This window comes from Apostichopus japonicus, chromosome 20, assembly GCF_037975245.1.
Source record: "Apostichopus japonicus isolate 1M-3 chromosome 20, ASM3797524v1, whole genome shotgun sequence".
Taxonomy (NCBI): domain Eukaryota; kingdom Metazoa; phylum Echinodermata; class Holothuroidea; order Aspidochirotida; family Stichopodidae; genus Apostichopus; species Apostichopus japonicus.
This window is the reverse complement of record NC_092580.1, coordinates 826,695-848,820: the sequence shown is the minus strand read 5'-3', so window position 1 is coordinate 848,820 and position 22,126 is coordinate 826,695.

Here is a 22,126-nt window from a genome sequence, read left to right as displayed (position 1 = left end):
GCATGCCAATAACATACAATCATATGCTGTGTAATTATTACCATTCCATATTGGTTAGAATTATTGGGGAAGTCAATACAATATTTATGGTAATAATAATATCAGTTTAACCATTGAAAAACACATTGCAAATTATCTTTCTTTCAGTAGGTAAAAAACATTTGGTTGGGGGAGGCTAATAACTTTGTGAAGTGAGCGCCTTTGTGGCACCTATTCCTCTTGCAAACTTAGATATGAAGAATTTGTGGGACTTGGCTTAAAGGTTGTGTTTGGATGCATTCTCTGAAGATACAAAGGTACTGTAAGCTCTGGCCCATCTACAAAGGTTTAAACCAAGAAGCAAACCTGGCAAGAATCCTTCAGAACTAAACATTGCACGGCAGTCAGGCTTGCATCAGATGTAGATCGGTTCAAGTGCAGCTCATAGAATGCTCAGCAGCATCTCTCTTCCAAGTCCCGCTGTCAGTACACTACAAAAGTCAGCCAACCAGTTTGGACCTGCAATAGAAGAAATGAATGAAAATGATATATCAGAAAAGGGGTGTATAAAGAAGACACTGCAACTGCATGGCCTCTCAAAAGACTCTCCAATTTTTGCAGAATATGATCGTCAATATCATACGTGTCTGCTTAATGCAAAAAGTAAGACTCCATTTGTTCGTGCAAGCCAATACAGAGATGTAATTGTTGAGAATGTCACCATTGATAAATTTAATTTTGATTACAATCACAGTAACAACTGTAACTTAATTGGTGAAATGAATAGAAGAAGGGGTCACAAGTTGCAATGTCCAGTCCATGAGGGCTGTTCAGTAAAGATGCCAATGTCAAAGATGAACAGAATGGTGGAAAGATTTGTGCATCCAAATTACTTACTGGTAAGAACCCACTAAAGGAGAAGTGCCTAACAACTGATGCTGATGGCAAGGCATGTAAAGGGTTCACTGGTACAATGGCTGCAGCTACTCATTCTGAAACAGAGAACCATATGCTGTTAGACCAAGTTCACCTACTCAAGTCACTCCGCAGGGCACTGGCTAAAGCAGTACTCTCCTCTGATATGTTACCTGCACAAACTGTGACTAGGAAGCACTTGATACAAAAGTGCATTGCAGAGGACTTGACCTGCCTTGTACTGGCAGAGGTGACTACTTGCAGGAATTAAAGCCCTCAAATACGACCACTGCAAAGTTATGAAGGCTTTATCAACATGTTAAGACTGCCTTGCAAAGTGCTACATTGGAAATCATTCACATTGCCCGAAGCATTCATTTGTATGCAAGAGGGGCAGGAAGTACACATTTCCATTCATGCCAAATGCTACAAAGAGATCTCTGCTAATATCCCACACTGATAGCACACAACTACAGTACTGATTTCGCTTAACTCCCGTTGCAAAAAAAGCAACGATCGATAAAAAAGGTTGAAAATCGATAAAAAAAATTTGAAAATCGATAAAAAACAAATAATTTCATTAAGATTTAGACTACTGCGGGCACGGTTGTCAACTTAGTTTCAACGAAATTTCACGAAAGTTATCGCGATCAACAACGGCAAAGGCAATTCTAGACATATCAAGGTTGTGACCTACGTTGAATCCTTAGTGTAACTACAGCCGTTTTCAGACTATACCAGAAGTGGCTGAGGAATATTACAAATGTTACAAAAGTTTGATTGTATATAAGACAGAGTAAGTTCTGTACTAGGTGTTTGAAAAATTATTTGGCTAGGATAATAAAAAACTGGTCTTGGTCGATCGTAACAAGTACTTAAGTTAAAGGCTAGTATTAAACTAAGATAAGTTTAAGTAACTCACCAATGAACGCAGCGTCAGAAAAACAAGAAATAAAAAAAAAATTTACACAATGAAACAGTCGTAGCTGGATATCAAAGAAATCTTTTTTTCCAATAAATTCCTGTGTTACTTGACGTACTACAGTACCGTTTACCGCACTCACTTTCAAACCAAAAAATCTCCCCCCGGCTTCAATGCACGCAAAATAAAAAACATCCTGTTATTTTCCCCGTAACCCAGCTACTGTAAGTTGCCCGCGAATGCAGACGAACTGCCCTGGTAATTAAGGTCGCAGCCTGGGTCTGGGCCACCTACAGTATGCTGCTTACATGTGCATTCCCTACCCTGGATATCTCCAGCGACCAAACTTTTTTGAGAGGCCTAGTCCAATCATAAACCTGGCTTTGTCAATTCACGCCTACCATCTGTTAATTAGCATAGTATTTATCTTCGTGGGGGGTTTAGCACTGCAGAACCTTTGGCTGGCTTACTCTAGAAGCAAACATTATTTTGCCCCTACTATTCATAATGGAATGGAAACCTGTGGAAAATGAATATATTTTCATTGCTTATTTGAGTATTGTATATTGGGAAGAGCTGATCAAACATTACTGGGGAGGGCTTTCAACTGGCCTGACGGCATGTAAATTTAATTTAATGAGAAGGGGGTTTTTATGAGTCTCCCGGTATGCGTCACATGAGAGGTAAATGTTTTGTTTTTCGGTTTTATCATCATTTTTCAAGTGGAACAGCTCATAAAATCATATCAATCAAATATCCTTCCTTAGTTTTACTAATCAGGAATGTTTGACAAGGCATGCAATGCATCGTTCGAAAATGTAATTTTAAACTAGAATTGAAAATGAACAACATAAAACAATATCTGTGAAGCGTGTGGAGCACAACTTTGAATATTTGTTGTGAAAGAAAACATCATGAACAATGTTTACTGCGTAAATAAATGTTGCGGAACTGGTATGGAGAAATTACGTACTGCAGCTTACGTCAGAGAAGCTCATAAATGACACAGGTGGATAGAGCACATCAAAATTCGGTATAGGAAATCCCTACGCAGCTGACAAAAGTCGATATCTCCTTCCGTTTTCGAGTTATAGGCGGTTTTGTGTTTTTGCGATATGGTTTTCAGTATATTTTCATTCAATAAAGTCGTTTTTTTTTTTGTGTGTTATAAGGGTGTGACCTAACAGATATTTCACTAACCATTTAACCGTATAACCTGCCGGTAGGTTAAACTTTTAAACGCTGTTTCCCGATTGCGGCTTTTTCGACGTAATGTCTCTCAACTTTTAATGAAAATAGGACATTATGAGTACAATAATTAAGGTTTTTTTTTTTCCAAAAAGTAGCAATTCAGGCAACAAGACAATGATCAATGTATGTTAATTACTAATTAGGCCCAATAATATTGCCAACATTACGTGTAATAATTGCTGAAAAGAATAACACACCTGATCAGTATATCGTGGTCTTCAGAAGTTCAGATCACTGAATTTATATAACTCGGCCTTCGGCAACTTCGTAACTTTTGAAGAAAAAAACAATATATTTGTCTATCTATCACAAGATTTTAAACAAAAACTCGCCTAACTTAGCAAACTTACCCACCTTTCCTGCTTACTCATTAAAAGTCATGTTTAGAAAACAAATTACGCACGCACGTGTTGTGGGATGGGTTGTAGCAGCCTCCGATTTCATTTTCTTTCTCTTGTGTCACATACATGATACAGTACTTTACATTTGATACAACAGTTTCTTCAACAACAGCTTCCCAAAATTGGTGTTGCAATAGGTTAAATTTTAACCGGGCAGCGCAGTACCATTCATAATTTGCATATTACACCAAAATTTACACTCAGCGTCCAGATGGCGGAAGAATGTAACATCATGTTCAATGTGTTGTGTCGTTCTCATGGTGCGATGAACTTGGGCAAGTTCAAATGTCAATGACCTACTTATGTTCTATGACCAATGTCAGTGGGAATTATGTGTGTAAAAACTCGAATTTTTCCAAGTGTTATATATATATAGAAGTTTTACGTAAGCGGAGCAAATTTTGGGGCGGCTCTTTGATTGTGAGGAAGCACTTATCTAAGCACCAATATTTGTGAAAAATATCGTAAGGTTTATCATTTTCATTCATATTCTTTTATGTTTGCCGCAATCCCGCCCGCAATGCATGCACAGTATAATACCATGTGTGGAAAAAATGGCTGTATACGTGCGGACCTGAGAGAGCAAACTGGCCTTGTGTTGTTAATGTTATTACGATACTTTCTAGAACGACCATTTGCGTCTTTTGGCATCGACATATTTTCACACAGGATTTCACCATGCCATTGATCGATGTACACGGGTGATATATGTCGCAAATATACACTGAGAAGACGAATTGACGACACTATCATGAGCTCGTGACTATTGGCCTACTACTATAGTTATATTGAACGAATGCCTAAAACATCGTTTTTCTGTTTTTTATTGATAGTTTGCAGTACATTACTCAGTTCTTTACATATTTTTAAATAATTTTCATGTTTAAAATGTATTTGATTTTTTTTTTTAATTTTCCGTTTATACAGTTTGTGATTTTCTAAACTGATAGTGCATTTGCGGCCGGTTAAACGGTTAATCGTTTAAACGGTCACACCCTTAGTGTGTTATCTTGTTCGGAAATGATCCGAAATGAATGTAATAACTGTTAAGTTTTTCCACTTCTGGTATAAAATTATTCCATCAAAGTTAACCTGAGTAACATGTCTCATGCCAAATCTATACTAAACAAAATAGAAAAATAACAAGAGAAAACGCATTTTTGAAAAATGGAAGCGTCCTAGCAGAATGGGCGGGGCATCTTTATTTTGCTTCAAGTAACTGCTTCAAGTGTTTTCGCTCGGAAACAAAGTTTCACACTTCAACTCTTATAAAAAAACAAATTTACATCTCTTAAAAATAACTATTTTTTGCAATCTGCAAGTAAACCAAGTTTATTTATGTCCATTCATTGTTATTTAAATGGTTAAACAGCACTCCAACTTATCTGGAAGGGTGCCTCGTGGTACATAGCGTGTACTGCAACCTCCAAGATAGCCTGGCAAAGTTAAGACTTATGTCACTGTGTTTGGGGTTCAGTCAGAAAACGTCCCCCGTCAGTTTTACTACATGTTTCTTTGAGAGTTACTACTTATGCAAGCCTGAGAATGCTTTCAAACGACTGTACCAAAGTCTAATCGATACTAATAAACGAAGTTACGCGATTTCCGACGTTTCGCGTAACCACATATTGACCTTTTATTTCGTTTAAAAAAGAATTTCAACGCATCGTTGAAAATTCCACGTAGGAAATGATTGAGATCACCAATCGTTAAAATTCGTTGAATTTCGATAAAAATCGGCAAATTTCGATAAAAAACGAAGAAATTTGTTTATTTTCCTTTTAACAAATTTCAACGGGAGTTAAGCGAAATCAGTACTGTAAATGAAATACCTGAGACACCCACCTGCAGCAAACGTTTATGGTCCACTCAGTTTCAGACTTCCACTCAAAAAGCAGAGGTAGTCAATAATGCTTTCGAGTTTCCAATCCAAAACATAGCACAAGCATTTCACGCAACAGTCAGTACAGGGACCACAGTGCCACAAACATTACAAATAAAGGGCCTGAAGAGTCCATAGCCAGGAAGATGGAAGCTGCAGGATTAGAGGTGAGCTCAAATAGTCTATGTATCCAGACTCTGAAACAGATGCAAAGGAAACAACAGTATGATAGACTATATAACAGAGGCAGAGCATACAGAAGGAGGTGAGCACAACTCAGAGAGAGAGAGAGTACAAGCTACATGGTAGAACTAAAAACATAAACCAGTCCAGTGATTGATGACATATCAAAAAAGATGTCTCCTGTTGCTTTTTGGCACTTTTTCTGAAGAAGCACACTTGGTACGGATTGATATAGATGCTAATAGGAGTATGCCAGCTAAAGTAACAGTTGACATTTCTAAAATCCACTTTCAACCTCTTTTTATGATAGTTTCAGAAGTAATGACTTATATCATTTTTGTTTATCTCTGTCTATTGTGTGAATCTTCATATGGTGTCTCACACATGTTGTACAGTCTATATGAATAATGCAGTACTGAACTTTAAACAAGTGAGAGCCCAATGGTTGACATATTCCCTAGTGTGATTAGAAGTCATTCCATCAGCATGGCTGGCATCTACTGAATGTCTAAATTGTTCTTGGGTCCACACAATGTGTTTTAAGCACAGTCCCTCAGTTGGTGCTACTTATCCCCTCTGGTGGAAACTTGACGCAAGTTGGCCTTCTTCCCTCTGAAAATGTGATCACTCCCTGTATCGAGTAAACTCTGGCCCTAAAATGAAAGAGAAAAAGTTACTTGTTACTTTGGCACTGCTTTTCAAAGGTATTTTGTCAGATTTTGTTGCGAAAACTACTCAGGAGACCTATGTTCTAGCTGTGACCAGATCTAGAATGAGGGCGCTGTTCAAGCAACATTCCTAAATCGTTGTAGTAGATCATATTGACTAGTTTCTCAGTGTAAGTCTTGTCTTGTATCATTCTATGTGCAGCTATTCAACTGCTTAGACTTCCAATAAATGCTTATAACCATTTAAGCATTTGTATACAAACAAACTAGTGAATAGGTCACTGGAATTTTGTTGAACTTTGAGGATAAAAAACTGATTATTATTATGAAGAATGGGTACGGTCATGTACCTCACAACTGATGCTGATGGCAAGGCATGTAATGGATTCAGTAGAACAATGGCTGCAGCTTATCATTCTGATGTAGTACACCTCGTCTTCGTCTTCGATACGGTGACGCATCCGCAAAAAGGGACAATATCTCACCACACACACGTCAAGAGAGTAATTAATTAGATCTGACCCGAGTACTGATATAAGTGACAGGATTCACAGAACCACTGGAACTACTAATGAGGTCTGAAGGCAGACTATTCCAATCCCTAATTGTATTTGGAAAAAAACTATACTTATAGCAATTGGTACTGGCATACAGTTGGCAGAAATGCATATCGTGCATGTTCCGACTCCTACGCAGAGGCTTTCTTAGGCAGTCAATAGGGATCTGAGCCTGACCATAGATGCCCTTAGCAAATAAGATGATTCTACTTTGTCTGCGCCTCTCTGCCAAGGGCACCAGGTTTAGGTCCCGTAACAGAGATGAGACAGAGCCAGGCTCTCTTGAATAATCTGAAGCGATGAAACGGGCTGCACGCCTCTGAATGTTTTCGAGGTTGTGCTGCAAGAAAGCTTGGTGGGGATCCCAGACAGAACTGGCATATTCCAATACTGGCAGGAGGAGACCTTTATATGCAGCCAATTTTGCATCCTTCGAACAAGGGGATAAGTTTCTACAAAGAACTCCCAATATCCTATTTCCTTTGTTACACACATTTTGAATATTTTTTCCCCAGTTGAGATCTGAAGTGATATGGATACCCAGATATTTAATACAATCAACCTTAACCAAGTGAACCCCATTGAGCATGTAATTGAAATTTACAGGTTTCCTCTTTCTAGTAATGGTCATAATGTTACATTTCACCGGCTGGAAACTCATGCCCCAATCTTTAGCCCATTGCCCTAGTATATTAATATCTTCCTGAAGTTGATGACCATCACTGACATCATCGATAACCCGATAACAGACACAGTCATCAGCGAACAGTCGGACACCAGAAGAAACAGCATTACCAATATCATTAATATAGGCCAGGAAGAGAATGGGTCCCAAAACTGACCCTTGCGGAACACCGGAAGTAACCTTAGAAGGATTAGACCTAGACCCATTGACAACAACCGACTGCTCTCTATCACTCAGAAAAGCATCCACCCAGCAGAGAACCTGATGTGAAACACCCATAGTGTACAGTTTAGATTTCAATAAACAGGTCTCTCTACAGAGCACTGACTAAAGCAGTACTCTCCTCTGATATATGACAAAATCTACAGTAAACAGGTTAGTAAATTTGCAAGTCTTATTAAGGGCCTGTCACAATGCTATGATGGCTCACAGAGACACAAGCAATGGATGTGACACCTCCACACATAGGCTGTTGTGGCATATGTGGGAGATGTGAAATGATTTGGTACTTAAAAAGTTAATTTCTTTGCACAATACTTTGAAGAGCAGATGCTGGAATGTGGCTCTTCTCTTAGCTGCCAGGGATAGCATTGTGCGGATAATGCCATATGCTGGTGCCCCTGGCTTACTGATGGTGTAGGCACCTGTCCACATCCTGCAGCCATTTGTGTAACTTGTTGGGGCTGATGTATATTTTGCAACATTTGCATTTATTTCATCAGCCCATGCCATCCAATCTTAGTCTGACATTGTGAAGGTGTGAGCTTTCCATTTACAAATGTGTTACTGTATATAGGCCTATCCTTATTCTGATTGCAGTCTGGGTCTCAATAAAACTGATTCTTACACCACATATATTACATTGTAATGTATGCATTTAAATTCTGACTGTCGCTTTTTGCTCTGCTAGGTACACAGTATTAGTGCTGATAGTCGACTCTTACTTTTGTAGTTGATTAATCGCATAGCTCTTCTCGCGATACTCGGTTACAGTTATGGCATCATCACTGTCATTTCTACATTGCAGAAATACAGTCAAACAAATCTTTTTCCATGGTGCACTGTCCCTATTTGTTCTTTCAAGTCTTAATGTGTGATGTCTAATTCATGTTAAAACATCTACCAAACAAAAACTGTCAACAAATTTCAATATTCAACATTTCTTAAAATCCTTCAAAGTAAATCAAAAACTTTGGAATGGATCTACAAGGCTACTACAACTACTAGCACTAATCACAGCAAAAAAATGAATAGATGCAACACCCTGTAGCGGTGTGATGATTACTATGCAAGAGTTTTCTGTAGAAGGACGTTCACCTTCTAGGCTAGGCTTTAGCCTAGTGTGATAGCACGCACATATTATGACACATTGAAATGAAACTTCACCGCAATCGACACACTCTATCAGACATATGATACATGTGAACCACTGGCCAGAAATGAAATATACTGTAAACATGCATGTTTGAAGAAATTACAAATTCTTTGGCAATCATTAAAGATTAATAAATTTGGGAATTTGCAATTATGCGCAATGATGAAACATTGCTAGGACTAAATGTTGCACTGCAGAACAATCGTATTACTAACAAGTAAACGCATGAATCTAACCTGAACAGGTGCTTGCTGATTTTTAACACAGCACAGTTCTAGTGTAGCATTGTAAGAACCTGTGTTTGCAATATTTGCTGACAAACTGCTTAAGTGTTGTTTTTGATAGGTTAGGCTATTTTTCAATAGCAGATTGTGTGTAGTGCTAGCTTTAGTCCAGTAATCGCAACTTAGGTTTTGAGAGCGATTAATCAAACTTCCAAAGTGTAATCGCGACTACTGGCGATTAATCGATCACGACTATCAGCACTATACTGTATAAAAGTAGACTACTCACCAGATGTACAACTTCAGTTCCTCAGGTTTTACTTGTTCAATAGCTTAACATTGAAACTAGTGGCTCCTTATACCATCCTTTACTTGTACTACTACACATCTCAATAACACACAGATCAAAACAACAGACACAGGTAGTACATTGGTCTCTACAGGCCATGAACATGTTCTTCCAGTCTAATTATTACTTCATCAGTGCATTTTTGGGCACATGCCATGGGGTACCAATGTGTTGTTACTTCCGTGTCAATCTCGTGCCACATTGCGATATTTTGGTGATTTTTCACAAAATTTGCCCCCAAATCACTCAAGCGTAAAATGATGAGACCTTTTTGTCATATTCCGTGATTACATATCATAACCAATACCCTTAGCTATACTTAAGGCTCATAGAGTCTAAAATGGCAATTTTCAAATTCTTACTTATTATGGCCACGACACGAAAATTTCAACATCCTGTATTTTTGGGATCCATCTAAGCATGTTCTCTAGAACATATATCAACCACTCTGCCAATTAGAAACTTGATTTTTCCCTTCGAAATTTTTTTTCGTAATCTCATGACCTAATGTGACAACATTTTAGGAACACGATTTGCTCTCGCTGTTTCCTCCGAACATATATCATACCTACACTCCGACAAGTGTACATAAATACACAAAACAATCGATAACAAGTCAGCACGAATTCAAATCTAAATTTCCCGTGGAATGTCAGATTTAGAACCAAATGTGGCAACCGAAGTTCAAAGTGATAGTGGTTCTTCACCAGGCAGTGAAATTGTACTAGAATTGGAGTGCCCTTTCTAATATTCGAAGCAGAGAGTGAAGGCGATGATCATGCCAATATTGAACCTAATGTTGAGGGTGGACCTGAGGTGTTACTGTTAGGATATAGAACCGTATCAGTTCGAGCCTGTCAAATGAGCCGAAATTGAAGCTCCACAACATATCGAAGAAGAAACCCGTTCGGAACTATTGCAAGGAGCATACAACGTGGTAAGAATTTAGTAATGAAGCAAACAAAATCCAGTCCATTTTTTGCATGTGTGGTTGGAATTCGCGGAACTGCCTTAACCATATTGTGAGTTGTGTTACGGTGACTTACAACCATAGAATCCTTACAACCCATATGTACTGTGTGTTGGCTATGTATTCATACATGTTCAGTATGGTGCGTAGTAGTAGTAGTAGTGGTGGTTACATACTGAAAGTTTGGCTCGGGACGTAAGCTGCATTATGCAGCCATGCTAGGTAGGCATATGTGTCATTTTATACTCATTATTACTAGGCTAGTACTTAGGCCTGGAGTTTTGCAAATCAATTGTCTGAACAAAAGAATGTTTCATGAAATATGGAAGGTGTAAATTCACAACAAATGTAACCATAACTGTACATTGTATCCCTGCTTGTTATTGTGGACATCATGGGCCAACATTCATACATTTTGAACTTTCAATATTTTTTTTAGGCAGTACAGATACATAGCCTACGGTCAACAGGTTCAAAGGTGCTGGGGGTTCCTAGCAAGACACGTCAGGGTTGTGCTACCATCATGTGCAGTCCAAAGAATCAGAAGTGAGTTTCCAGCCAATGGTCATTTCACTGGATTCAAGATGCCAGGAGAAAACTCAATTGTATAGGAAGCCTTGGTTGAGAAATCCCTCACCTTTTCTATTCTACGATTGTGTTGGATTATCAATCCTTCAGGGTTCCCTCAGTGTTGATATATTAAAATTCAAGACTTTTAATTAAGGATGAAATGGTTATTTTCCAGATCCAGCATCAACAATGAAAGAAAAGGCATGCTTTGAAGCATTTAGACACATGTATTGGCGTGACCGTGATGTCATATAATATGTGCATCAGTGAACGGACATTGACCTTTTTAGGAGCATTTCCTCCCAGACATGTTGGCTTTGTACCTTTAATCTGGAAGCCAAAATATCCATATCTCCAATGATATTTGACAGAAAGTTATAATAAAGACCAATGGAGGCAGCAGAACTCTTGAATGTTTAGACTTTGTTTCTTCAGCAGCAGGTGGTTTGTTTTACAATCTTTCTCCAGAAACTCAGCAGTACACCCTGTTAATGGTCTTCGATTGTTTTAATGCGTGTGATGCTGTGTTTCCCTTTACGTGTCAGTGTTGTATGTGTCGTCGTGCGTGGGTAACATTTACAGGTATGCATGTGAGTTGCGTCGTGCAGTATTTCTTGGTTTAAATTACCCTTTATTCTATTTGCTTTTGGTTTATTCTAATAAATTTATCACATTCATTTGAACCTCAAGTTTCTTTATCATGACTGTGCAGACTTTTTGTTTCCTATGAGAGCTTGAAATTTTCTTCACTTGTAAACAAACCTCTTTACTCAGCAGTAAACAATGTTCATATGCTGCTCCAGGGAGACCTAAAGTGGTCTAAACTTGCCTCAACTGACCCAATCTGTGTACCACTTGTACTTCCATTCATGCTCCATTACAGCCAAACCAAGAAAACCAGATCCTAATTGATAAGATATAAACAAAGATGTTCTCCTGTTGCTCTTTGGAACTTTTCCTGAAGGAGAACACTTGTGCAGGTTGATATAGATGCTAACAGGAGTATGCCACCTTAAGTAACAGCTGAGATATTTAAACTCCACATTAAACCTCCTTTTCATGATAGTTTGAGAAGTTGTGACTTACATCATTTCTGTGTATCTCTGTCTATTGGGTGAATCTTCATATGGTGTTTCACACATGTTGTACAGTCTATATGAATAATACAGTACTGAACTTTAAACAAGTGAGAGCCCAATGATTGACATATTCCCTAGTGTGATAAGAAGTCATTCCATCAGCATGACAGGCATCTACTGAATGTCTAAATTGTTCTTGGGTCCACACAATGTGTTTTAAGCACAGTCCCTCAGTTTGGTGCTACTTACCCCCTCTGGTGGAAACTTGGTTGGCCTTCTTCCCTCTGAAAATTTGATCACTCCCAGCATCCAGTAAGCATGCGCCCTTAGCTGTGGCTCTAAAGTGAAAGAGAAAAAGTTACTTGTTACTTTGGCACTGCTTTTCAAAGGTATTTTGTCAGATTTTGGTGCAAAAACTACTTAGGAGATCTATGCACTAGCTGTGACCGGATCTAGAATGAGGGCGCTGTTCAAACAACATTCCAAACTAGTTGTAGTCGATCATATTGACTAGTTTCTCAGTGTAAGTCTTGTCTTGTATCATTCTATGTGTAGCTATTCAACTGCTTAGACTTCCAATAAATGCTTACAAACAAAACTAGTGAATAGGTCACTGGAAAATTGGTATGTTTTAAGGATAAAAACTGATTAGTATTTAGAACAATGGGTAGAAGGAAAGGCATGTTTGATAGGCATGTAATAACCTTCAAGCCAGGTAACAGGTTTGGCTTTACTGCTTGAACAGCTGCTGAAGCTGATGCCAATTGCACTGGTGATATTCCTAGCTCTTCTGATACAGATATGGCAACTAATTCCTCTTGCAAACCTGCTTATAGAAGGCTCGACAAGGAAGAGTATGAGAGAGTAATTAACCCAGCAGATAAAGGACATGAGATATTTTCAACTCAGTCACAACAAACCATGTTTGCAGAATCTACAGGAAACAGGTTTGTTAATTTGCAAGCTCTATTAAGGGCCTATCACAGTGCTATGATGGCTCACAGAGAGACAAGCAATGGATGTGGGGACGACCCTATAGGTCTTTCTGATATGGAAGAATTGTAGGACTTGAATCAAAGGTTGTGTTTGGAATCACTATGTAGCTACAAGAGTGAACTCTTGTCCATATAAAAAGCTTAAAAAAACAGTAACAAACCTGGCAAGAATCCTTCAGGTAGCATACGCCCATTAAAAGCGCCATTGACTTACACACTAAATCACAAAAGTAATGTGGTCTCTAAGTCTAGAGAGAAGTTTTCACTAGCTAAACGCTACCCATCACCGGATAGCTGTCAAGTTGGCCTTTTATGGCATCATCAATTTTCCGTATCATGACCATGTAGATTTTTTGCTATCCGAGCCGGAAGTTTTTGTCACTTGTAAACAAACCTCTTCACTCAGTGGTAAACAATTTTCCTACGCTGCTCCTGGGAGGCCTTAAAGGGGTCTGAAATGGCCTCAATTGACACAATTTTCTCACTACATGTACTTCCATTAATGCTCTTCAACATGCAAGCCACAAAAAACTAGATCATGATTGATAACAGGTCACAAAAGATGTTCCCCTGCTGCTTTTTGGCACTTTTCTTGAAGGAGAACAATCGAGCGGACTGATATAGACTCTAATAGGAGTATGCCACCTTATGTGAGAGATGAATTTTTTTTTTAATACCAAAATGATACTTTTTATAGTCGTCACAATATAAACCACAACAAAATTCTATGCAATTATCATTTTAGGTCCATAAAGATGTATTTTCAGAGATTTCAGTATGCAAGGTGCAGTGTGTAAATACACATATGAGCAATACTGTGTAAGCAGTAACCAGGTCTACGACTGCAACAACATTTCCAGTCACCAATTTTGATAAGCTTGACCAATTTGGGTGCATCTATGATTCCTGCAGGTTGTATTGGTATTCCTGATCACCGCCCACTTGGTCTGGCTTGCCCTACCTGCAGAAACGTCATCCAGAGAAGGGTCTACGGGGAGGGTTTTTTCGTCTCTGGCTCTGAAAAGTGATGAAAACTACTTTTGTTTAGCTCAGCTGATTCCTCCCAAACTGACCTACAGGACATACCCCAATGTATTCCTGAACTGTTTGGAACATGTTAAACTGATATTGCATGTCACTCCAGTGCAACTGCTAAGTTACTAAGAATAAGAGAAGAGAATTGAAGGTGTTCTTTGCCAAAACTGGATCATCGGGATTTGTAAACCACAGCCTCACTGTGTGACAAGTACATTTATGTAGCTGATCAATATGAGCTACCGTACTTGCTCTTCATATTACACACTACGAGTCTGTGCACTCCATTGAATATGGCTACTGAAGTACAATAATAAACCAAGTCTGTTACTAAATAAATGATCGCCTCCTATATTCTTGATACGACACGCTCAACGGCCACACACTGAAACACACTGTAACAGTATGTACAGTAGTCAAAAGGAACAAATACTGAAATGCTATCTAGATACACTGTTCACCTCAACAGCATATCCAGTCCATTTAAAGGTTTGTGCATAGGTTGTTACAATGTATTATAGACAGTTATAAGGGAAGAGAGGTGGATAGGGGGGCATATTTCATGATAAAACATTCAAATTTGTTGCTCGGCAAAGAACAACAACGTCAAATTACCTTATTCTCCATTGGTGGCGAGCGTTCCTATACTGTAGTTACTACAGTAGATCTCCCATGGAAGCATCAGGATATCTCTTTCTGCTGTCAGAGTTGTTTGGGATTTGTTGTTACCTCATCTAACCAGTTGAGGCCATTGATACCACACCCATTCAAAGTATATCGCTGTGAATGCTGAGGACTTGGCACATCAACTTTCTCTGAAAATTGACAAAACAACAGAAAACTAATGATAGTGAAAATAGGCTCAAAACCCCTTGATGCACATATGTAGGAGCAGAAAATGCATACCTTTGTGGATTATTTGCTAAATAAGACTCAAAACATTCTCTGTGTAAGGTTTTAGCACTCAGCAGCCACTCCACTTAGGATACAGACCTCACATTGTGCTACAGCTGGTGTAGACGTGGTCTAGGGTACTAACGTAGCGCCATTATGAACCTGAGGCCTAAGCTAACAACATTATGGGTATTTCATGCATTGAAACTGAGTATTTGTCTTTAGTCAAACACCAGGTACTTCCAACTTTAGCAAAAATAACCTAAAATATGGTTACCATGTACTTTAGGTGCCCACGGATGTCAAATTTCACTGAACTAAGTCATTCACGTCACACACACGGCAGGCATTTTGGTCTGATTCTGAAGGATTTTGAATATCGTGCATTTGGCACCTACTTAGCAGGGTCAAGGAATGAATCAAATTACGGAAGCTTTGGTAGGTCAAGGCTTAATGACCCAATAGTTTATTGGGGAGGAAAACTGGTCAGAAATGCTCAAAATGTTGTTCTGGTCTCATGTATAGAAACGCACATGCTCTTTGTGGTACTTTAAGTCTGTAATACTAATTTATGCGTAAAAATCATCCAAGCTTGAATTTTCAGACGTTTGCTTGAAAACCATTTTTACACACCATAGCAACTACTTTGGTCCAAAATTGGGACTTCTAGCACTTAAAATGAAAAATTTTAGCATTTTTGCCTAAGGTAGCATACGCCCATTAAAAGCCCCATTGACTTACACACTAAATCACAAAAGTAATGTGGTCTATTAGTCTAGATAGAAGTTTTCACTAGCTAAACGCTACCCATCACCGGATAGCTGACAAATTGGCCATTCATGGCATCATCAGGTTTCCGTACCATGATCATGAAGATTTTTTGCTATCCGAGCCGGAAGTTTTCGTCACTTGTAAACAAACCTCTTCACTCAGTGGTAAACAAATTTCCTACGCTGCTCCTGGGAGGCATAAAGGGGTCTAAAATAGCCTCAATTGACCCAATTTTCTCACCACATGTACTTCCATTAATGCTCTTTAGCATGCATGCCACAAAAAACTAGATCATGATTGATAACAGGTCACAAAAAGATGTTCTCCCGCTGCTTTTGAGCGGATTGATATAGACTCCAATAGGAGTATGCCACCTAAAGTGAGAGATAATTTTTTGTTATTACCAAAATGATACTTTTTATTGTCGTCACAATATAAACCACAACAGAATTCTATGCAATTATCATTTTTGGTCCATAAAGATGTATTTTCAGACATTTCAGTACACACGGTGAAGTGTGTAGATACACATATGAGCAATACTGTGTAAGCAGTAGGGGTTAGCAGTATAAGATCGCGGCAAAAGCAAACTGCGGTGGCCAGGTCTCGAGCCGAGAATCCAAAATACGTCTCGCTCTCAAGGTACAGAGCACAACCAACTGCGCCACGGCAGCTGTTGATATAAATCTATGTTCGTTTCTTATACTTAAAGTTCCAGAGATCGTATTAGATCGCGGCAAAAGCAAACTGTGCTGGCCTGGTCTCGAGCCCGCGATCCAAAATACGTCACGCTCTCGAGGTACAGAGAGCAACCAACCGCGCCACGACAGCAGTTGATATAAATCTTGGTTCGTTTCTAATACTTAAAGTTCCAGAGACCGTATTAGATCGCGGCAAAAGCAAACTGCGCTGGCCTGGTCTCGATCCCGCGATCCAAAATGCGTCACGCTCTCGAGGTACAGAGCACAACCAACCGCGCCACGACAGCAGTTGATATAAATCTATGTTCGTTCTTATACTTAAAGTTCAGGATACCTTATAGGATCGCGGCAAAAGCAAACTGCCCCCACCTGGTCTCGAGCCCGCGATCCAAAATACGTCACGCTCTCGAGGTACAGAGCACAACCAACCGCGCCACGACAGCAGTTGATATAAATCTATGTTCGTTTCTAATACTTAAAGTTCCCAGAGACCGTATGAGATCGCGGCAAAAGCAAACTGCCCCCACCTGGTCTCGAGCCCGCGATCCAAAATACGTCACGCTCTCGAGGTACAGAGCACAACCAACCGCGCCACGACAGCAGTTGATATAAATCTATGTTCGTTTCTAATACTTAAAGTTCCAGAGACCGTATAAGATCGCGGCAAAAGCAAACTGCACTGGCCTGGTCTCGAGCCCGCGATCCAAAATACGTCACGCTCTCGAGGTACAGAGCAACCAACCGCGCCACGACAGCAGTTGATATAAATCTATGTTCGTTTCTAATACTTAAAGTTCCAGAGACCGTATTAGATCGCGGCAAAAGCAAACTGCGCTGGCCTGGTCTCGATCCCGCGATCCAAAATACGTCACGCTCTCGAGGTACAGAGCACAACCAACAGTGCCACGACAGCAGTTGATATAAATCAATGTTCGTTTCTAATACTTAAAGTTCCAGAGATCGTAAAAGATCGCGGCAAAAGCAAACTGCGCTGGCCTGGTCTCGAGCCCGCGATCCAAAATACGTCACGTCTCGAGGTACAGAGCACAACCAACCGCGCCACGACAGCAGTTGATATAAATCAATGTTTCTAATACTTAAAGTTCCAGAGATCGTATTAGATCGCGGCAAAAGCAAACTGCGCTGGCCTGGTCTCGAGCCCGCGATCCAAAATACGTCACGCTCTCGAGGTACAGAGCAACCAACCGCGCCACGACAGCAGTTGATATAAATCTATGTTCGTTTCTAATACTTAAAGTTCCCAGAGACCGTATAAGATCGCGGCAAAAGCAAACTGCCCCCACCTGGTCTCGAGCCCGCGATCCAAAATACGTCACGTTCTCGAGGTACAGAGCAACCAACCGCGCCACGACAGCAGTTGATATAAATCTATGTTCGTTTCTAATACTTAAAGTTCCCAGAGACCGTATTAGATCGCGGCAAAAGCAAACTGCCCCCACCTGGTCTCGAGCCCGCGATCCAAAATACGTCACGCTCTCGAGGTACAGAGCAATCAACCGCGCCACGACAGCAGTTGATATAAATCTATGTTCGTTTCTAATACTTAAAGTTCCCAGAGACCGTATGAGATCGCGGCAAAAGCAAACTGCCCCCACCTGGTCTCGAGCCCGCCATCCAAATACGTCACGCTCTCGAGGTACAGAGCAACCAACCGCGCCACGACAGCAGTTGATATAAATCTTTGTTCGTTTCTAATACTTAAAGTTCCCACAGACCGTATAAGATCGCGGCAAAAGCAAACTGCCCCCACCTGGTCTCGAGCCCGCCATCCAAATACGTCACGCTCTCGAGGTACAGAGCAACCAACCGCGCCACGACAGCAGTTGATATAAATCTATGTTCCTTTCTAATACTTAAAGTTCCCAGAGACCGTATGAGATCGCGGCAAAAGCAAACTGCCCCCACCTGGTCTCGAGCCCGCCATCCAAATACGTCACGCTCTCGAGGTACAGAGCAACCAACCGCGCCACGACAGCAGTTGATATAAATCTATGTTCGTTTCTAATACTTAAAGTTCCAGAGATCGTATTAGATCGCGGCAAAAGCAAACTGCCCCCACCTGGTCTCGAGCCCGCGATCCAAAATACGTCACGTTCTCGAGGTACAGAGCAACCAACCGCGCCACGACAGCAGTTGATATAAATCTATGTTCGTTTCTAATACTTAAAGTTCCCAGAGACCGTATAAGATCGCGGCAAAAGCAAACTGCCCCCACCTGGTCTCGAGCCCGCGATCCAAAATACGTCACGTTCTCGAGGTACAGAGCAACCAACCGCGCCACGACAGCAGTTGATATAAATCTATGTTCGTTTCTAATACTTAAAGTTCCAGAGACCGTATAAGAACGCGGCAAAAGCAAACTGCGCTGGCCTGGTCTCGATCCCGCGATCCAAAATACGTCACGCTCTCGAGGTACAGAGCACAACCAACCGCGCCACGACAGCAGTTGATATAAATCTATGTTCGTTTCTAATACTTAAAGTTCCCAGAGACCGTATCAGATCGCGGCAAAAGCAAACTGCGCTGGCCTGGTCTCGAGCCCGCGATCCAAAATACGTCACGCTCTCGAGGTACAGAGCAACCAACCGCACCACGACAGCAGTTGATATAAATCTATGTTCGTTTCTAATACTTAAAGTTCCAGAGACCGTATAAGATCGCGGCAAAAGCAAACTGCCCCCACCTGGTCTCGAGCCCGCGATCCAAAATACGTCACGCTCTCGAGGTACAGAGCAACCAACCGCGCCACGACAGCAGTTGATATAAATCTATGTTCGTTTCTAATACTTAAAGTTCCAGAGACAGTATAAGATCGCGGCAAAAGCAAACTGCCCCCACCTGGTCTCGATCCCGCGATCCAAAATACGTCACGCTCTCGAGGTACAGAGCACAACCAACCGCGCCACGACAGCAGTTGATATAAATCTATGTTCGTTTCTAATACATAAAGTTCCCAGACACCGTATCAGATCGCGGCAAAAGCAAACTGCGCTGGCCTGGTCTCGAGCCCGCGATCCAAAATACGTCACGCTCTCGAGGTACAGAGCAACCAACCGCACCACGACAGCAGTTGATATAAATCTATGTTCGTTTCTAATACTTAAAGTTCCAGAGACCGTATAAGATCGCGGCAAAAGCAAACTGCCCCCACCTGGTCTCGAGCCCGCGATCCAAAATACGTCACGCTCTCGAGGTACAGAGCAACCAACCGCGCCACGACAGCAGTTGATATAAATCTATGTTCGTTTCTAATACTTAAAGTTCCAGAGACAGTATAAGATCGCGGCAAAAGCAAACTGCCCCCACCTGGTCTCGAGCCCGCGATCCAAAATACGTCACGCTCTCGAGGTACAGAGCACAACCAACCGCGCCACGACAGCAGTTGATATAAATCTATGTTCGTTTCTAATACTTAAAGTTCCAGAGATTGTAAAAGATCGCGGCAAAAGCAAACTGCCCCCACCTGGTCTCGATCCCGCGATCCAAAATACGTCACGCTCTCGAGGTACAGAGCAACCAACCGCGCCACGACAGCAGTTGATATAAATCTATGTTTGTTTCTAATACTTAAAGTTCCAGAGACCGAATAAGATCGCGGCAAAAGCAAACTGCGCTTACCTGGTCTCGAGCTCGCGATCCAAAATACGTCACGCTCTCGAGGTACAGAGCACAACCAACCGCGCCACGACAGCAGTTGATATAAATCTATGTTCGTTTCTAATACTTAAAGTTCCAGAGACCGTATAAGATCGCGGCAAAAGCAAACTGCCCCCACCTGGTCTCGAGCCCGCGATCCAAAATACGTCACGCTCTCGAGGTACAGAGCACAACCAACCGCGCCACGACAGCAGTTGATATACATCTATGTTCGTTTCTAATACTTAAAGTTCCAGAGATCGTAAAAGATCGCGGCAAAACCAAACTGCCCCCACCTGGTCTCGAGCCCGCGATCCAAAATACGTCACGCTCTCGAGGTACAGAGCACAACCAACCGCGCCACGACAGCAGTTGATATAAATCTATGTTCGTTTCTAATACTTAAAGTTCCAGAGACCGTATAAGATCGCGGCAAAAGCAAACTGCCCCCACCTGGTCTCGAGCCCGCGATCCAAAATACGTCACGCTCTCGAGGTACAGAGCACAACCAACCGCGCCACGACAGCAGTTGATATAAATCTATGTTTGTTTCTAATACTTAAAGTTCCAGAGATCGTATTAGATCGCGGCAAAAGCAAACTGCCCCCACCTGGTCTCGAGCCCGCGATCCAAAATACGTCACGCTCTCGAGGTACAGAGCACAACCAACCGCGCCACGACAGCAGTTGATATAAATCTATGTTCGTTTCTAATACTTAAAGTTCCAGAGACCGTATTAGATCGCGGCAAAAGCAAACTGCCCCCACCTGGTTTCGAGCCCGCGATCCAAAATACGTCACGCTCTCGAGGTACAGAGCACAACCAACCGCGCCACGACAGCAGTTGATATAAATCTATGTTCGTTTCTAATACTTAAAGTTCCAGAGACCGTATTAGATCGCGGCAAAAGCAAACTGCACTGGCCTGGTCTCGATCCCGCGATCCAAAATACGTCACGCTCTCGAGGTACAGAGCAACCAACCCCGCCACGACAGCAGTTGATATAAATCTATGTTCGTTTCTAATACTTAAAGTTCCCAGAGACCGTATCAGATCGCGGCAAAAGCAAACTGCCCCACCTGGTCTCGAGCCCGCGATCCAAAATACGTCACGCTCTCGAGGTACAGAGCACAACCAACCGCGCCACGACAGCAGTTGATATAAATCTATGTTCGTTTCTAATACTTAAAGTTCCAGAGACCGAACGAGATCGCGGCAAAAGCAAACTGCCCCCACCTGGTCTCGAGCCCGCGATCCAAAATACGTCACGCTCTCGAGGTACAGAGCACAACCAACCGCGCCACGACAGCAGTTGATATAAATCTATGTTCGTTTCTAATACTTAAAGTTCCCAGAGACCGTATAAGATCGCGGCAAAAGCAAACTGCCCCCACCTGGTCTCGAGCCCGCGATCCAAAATACGTCACGCTCTCGAGGTACAGAGCAACCAACCGCGCCACGACAGCAGTTGATATAAATCTATGTTCGTTTCTAATACTTAAAGTTCCAGAGACCGTATTAGATCGCGGCAAAAGCAAACTGCGCTGGCCTGGTCTCGAGCCCGCGATCCAAAATAAGTCACGCTCTCGAGGTACAGAGCACAACCAACAGTGCCACGACAGCAGTTGATATAAATCTATGTTCGTTTCTAATAGTTAAAGTTCCAGAGACCGTATGAGATCGCGGCAAAAGCAAACTGCCCCCACCTGGTCTCGAGCCCGCGATCCAAAATACGTCACGCTCTCGAGGTACAGAGCACAAACAACCGCGCCACGACAGCAGTTGATATAAATCTATGTTCGTTTCTAATACTTAAAGTTCCAGAGATGGTAAAAGACCGCGGCAAAAGCAAACTGCCCCCACCTGGTCTCGAGCCCGCGATCCAAAATACGTCACGCTCTCGAGGTACAGAGCACAACCAACCGCGCCACGACAGCAGTTGATATAAATCTATGTTCGTTTCTAATACTTAAAGTTCTAGAGATGGTAAAAGATCGCGGCAAAAGCAAACTGCCCCCACCTGGTCTCGATCCCGCGATCCAAAATACGTCACGCTCTCGAGG